We start from the raw sequence: 4619 nt of genomic DNA, 5'->3' as shown, positions 1-4619 counted from the left end.
AAATGCACCAAGTTCCATCAACTCTTATTAGTGTAGTCTTCCATATGTCTATTGCAACCGTCACCACTTCCTAATTCTTCTTTCTATTCAAAATAAATAAGACACAAAGTTAAATTAAATAAATAAGAAACAAAGTTGATTAAATAAAAAAAAATCATAAGCTAATATCTCTAAATGATTGATTTTGTTAATTGATTTAATTTTTTCTTACTCCTCCAACTAGCTTTGTTTTCCAGGCTTTTTTCCTATATAAAATAATAATTTAATATTATGCTATAAAAGTAAACAACAAATTAAAATATATATATATATATATATATATATATAATAAAAAAATAACTTTACCTTATATCTAGAATCACTCTATTTGTTATTTATCAACCAATTTTAATATTTAGGAAGTATATCACTCGGTCTACTTTTGCTTTGAAGCCTTTGCTTTGAAGGTATGTTTGATAGATATGATAATGTTTCTTTATATATTTTTGCAATTGTTTCATTGCATACTCTTTATTTTCTTCTATCAAACTAAATGCATCCTAAAAGTCTTAAATTTATGAAATAGTAATTGTCAAATAAGTTTACACTTACGATTTGTAAATACATAAATATATAAATTAAAATTTACACTTACACTAATGAAACTATACTAACCTTCATCTTATGTAAATATATAAATTAAAATTTACACTTACACTAATGAGACTATAGTAACCTTCATATGCTTTCACATTACACTAATGGAACTTTCTAACATAAAAATACACTTGTTTGAACCTTATAACATTTGGCATGTTTTCCGCAAAACTTTGTATGGGGGAGAAAAATGGATGTCAAAACATTTTCTCAATACCATTAACTTTTCTCTTGTTGTAACGAGGACATATGTGAGACTTAAGTTGAGCTATGCGTTTTGACCAACAATATTATGGGCATCCTTGCAACAAAGAAAAGTTAGATAAGGGGTCAAATTCAATTTAACACCATTAAGAGAGTATCCTAGCAAACTAGTTTTATTAAAAAGAGAGTCTTAAAAAGGAAGAGAACTAAAATGCAATAAAAGAGTAATAAAATAAACATTTTTGTGACATTTTTATAAAAACTCTATTTTTCTACACTAACAATAAAAACTAATTAATTAAAGAGGAACAAATATTTATTTAAACTAAAAAGAAAGTTTTAGAAAGAAAAATTAGTGAAAAATGAAGTGAATGGCATTCAAGGGAGGAGATCTGATTGGTAAGCACGAGTTTGAGCCATGGGAGAAATCAATCAAAGCACCAAATTGATAGGGGAAGAAAAATAAAATCTTGAATTAGAGGTCAGGATTAATCCTTCGAGAAGAAGAGAGGAAATTATATTGTGAAATTATACGTCCTATCTTATTCAAATGAGCATTACGATAACATAATTGTAACAGAATGCAAATATTCAGTGATCGTATTCCTCCTAGTTATATTGTGAAATCCCTCATCATTCTTAGGCCCATTCTTGATGGCATTAGGTTCATCCTCGATATCAATGGAAACTTCAGTAATTATTGGACCGTGGTTGCATTTCGACTCTCTAATGCACACTGTCATGAATAAAAGAGTTTATTTAATAGTGAATGAAAATATAAAATAATTTTATCCCAATAATCTATCATGTTCCAATGGAGTTCAAAAACCTACTATTTTAGAAATTTGGACAAAAACCTAGAAAAGAGAGGATTTGGTTGGCAACGTAGGGACTATGGGCCTTCATGTTTCCGAGCTTTGATTTAATACATTTTTGTGAGGGCCACTTTGACCTCTCCCAATACATATATTTGTTTTTTTAGAATCATGGCATCAAATAAATCACCCTCCAACCCATAACCCCAACAACTATTAGATCCAACTTCACAACTACATCCAAAAATACCTAAATTAAATTGTGAATCTTTTATAAATTTAAATATTTTTAATATAGTTCTCAATAAAAGGGTTATTTTAGTAAGAATTCAAAATTTTTATATTTTTTAATAAAGTTTTTAATGTTAGTTTTTGTCATTAGTTGAGATTAGGAATGTCAAAAAAATTCATATTTGTGGATATCTGTGAATAAAACTCGTAACGGGTACAGTTATTTTTAATACCCGCATGTTAATGGGGTGGGTACGGGTATCATAGTATTCGTATCCGTGGATACTCGTACCCGCTATACTATAATTTAAATTAAATAAAAAATAAAAAATATGATTAAAATATTAACATATTGATTTTGAGATAGTTATTATCAATTAGTTTTAAACAAAAATCATTTCTTTGTAAACTGTCATTCAACACTATTTAAATGAGTTATTTAAACTTTGTTTAAAATTTATGAATGTTATGTATTGTATTTTATTTGAATTTACGATTAAAATATGTTGTTAAATATTTATTTTTATTTGTTTGTAAATACTCGTGGGTACCCGTGAATATTAAAAAATTATGCAGATACTCCATATTCGACAAATATAGATACGGATACGGGACAAATATTTATCCAATGAGTAAGGTACGGAGAAACTACTACCCATCCTGTACCCGTCACGTTGACATCCCTAGATGGGATATTATGACTATTATGTCTCCACATAAAAAATAAATAAAGAAAAAAGTATTTAATTAAGTTTTAAGTTATTTATAAATTTAAATATTTTTAATTAAATTTCTAATAAAAAATTTCGTTTTATTAAATGTCTAAAAAGTTTCTAATTTTCAATTAAGTATTTATAATGCCGGAAGTGATACAATAGTTGGATTTTAATGTTTCAAGCAAAACACCAGGAATGAATTTGAACAGTAAAAAAATGAAGTTCTGAAAGTTTCATTATTTTTATGAAACATCATTCTTTCGTTTCTTCACTTAGTTGATTTAATATTCATTTTAATATTTAATTTATAGAATGAAACAATGTGGTTTCCTATATAGCACTTAATATTTCAAAATTTGATAGTTTAAAAATAGGTGTATTTTGCATCTACTTAAAAAACTTCCCAATGTATTTACTCCATTGTTACCAGTTATGGAAGAACAGCAGCAGCAGCAGCAGCAATAATGAAGATGGAAGAAGAAGAAGAGTGTGTCGGGGAAGACAGTGAGTGATAGTAAATAGTTTTATTGTGTTCTGAAATAACGATGATGAAAAGCAATGGAATTGAAATTAGTAATAAATGATTAGATTTAAGGAAGAGAGTATAATATATTTGAAGGAAAGGAAAGGTTAAGGGTTGTTCTGGTCCAGATAGAAATCCATTGATTGAGGGATTCTTGTAAGGATTAATTGGTTGGGAGACATGCATTAAAAGGTTGTTGTTGTGTGTGTGAGGAAGTTTCTTGTTGCAGTTGGATTATAGAGCAGAAGATGTAGCAGCAGTAGCCTACCAAGCACTGCCCAGAAAGGTACAGTGAGAAGAGTGAGAAGAGAAAGAGGTTTGCTTGTGGTTGTCACAGTGCCAGAGGACCACTGCTACCTACTGTACCCACCATCCCTATGTCTTCTGCTCTCACATTGGTCCACACTTTGCATTCTCAATTACATTTTTCATTTTTTTTCATTCACATCTCTCATTTTCTTTATTACACTTCTTTTAACCACCACCTTTGACCCTCCAAAATACAATCCCTCTTTCTCATACTCATCCTTAAAGTTTCATCACTTCATCAAGTTTAATACAAAAGTATTCAATTCTTTTCTTTAAGTGTCCGAAGTCTCACGTTCACTAAAAAAAAAAAAATTAATTTAAAGTAAATATAAATTTCATCTTAAAAGTTGATTTTGTAAAATTAAGGTAGACTTAAAGTTTACTTCTTAACATAATATCAAAATCATTGTTAAAAGACCATTATTAAATTATTCATTAATGTCTAATTCATGTTTGATATGTATATATCTCACAAACTGAAGAGAGATTACTAAGAATAATCCAAATTTAAATATAAGTTTCACATTTAAAAAAAAAATAACAAAATTAAACACCACCTTTAAAAAACTTGATATGTATATAAGTTTAAGGTTTATTAGTCACATATATATTTATCTAAATGAAAACCCCATAAGAAAAACACGTCAGAAATCAAACTCTGCTTTCTTTTTTCTATTCAAACTTTATGCGTATTTGGGTAGTTTAAGTTAGGATTAAGTCTCTTTCATTAACCTAATTTTACAGTCATGGAATGTTTATTCAAACAATGGGATAGTGTGTTTTTGTTGTAGGTTATAAAATTTACAAAAAACTTAAAGGAGAAACATGTCTCTTGTTGAACTGGCTAAAAGTAAAGGTTGTGTGTGGTCAAATGTTTGATTAAATTTATTAGTGAGAAGAGCTTTTTTGTTTTGGATAATAAAGGACACATGATAGAGGAAGATTGATGTAAATTGAACTCACTTGTACAATAAGAAAAACTATAATCACGATTGAATTTTACTAAATTGAAATTAGATGTCTCAAATCTAATTGAAAGTACATATGTTGATGACTAATTTGTTTCATCAGAAAACATTAAAAAGTATAATAAAAATAAATTAATCTTTTTAAGGTTGGTTTGCTTGAAGTGACATAATTGGAGTGATTCAATCTCCATTAATAAAAATTAATGTATATTAGAAA

This window comes from Vigna unguiculata, chromosome 7 (genome assembly GCF_004118075.2).
Source record: "Vigna unguiculata cultivar IT97K-499-35 chromosome 7, ASM411807v1, whole genome shotgun sequence".
Taxonomy (NCBI): Eukaryota; Viridiplantae; Streptophyta; class Magnoliopsida; order Fabales; family Fabaceae; genus Vigna; species Vigna unguiculata.
Note: the sequence above shows the minus strand (reverse complement) of the source record.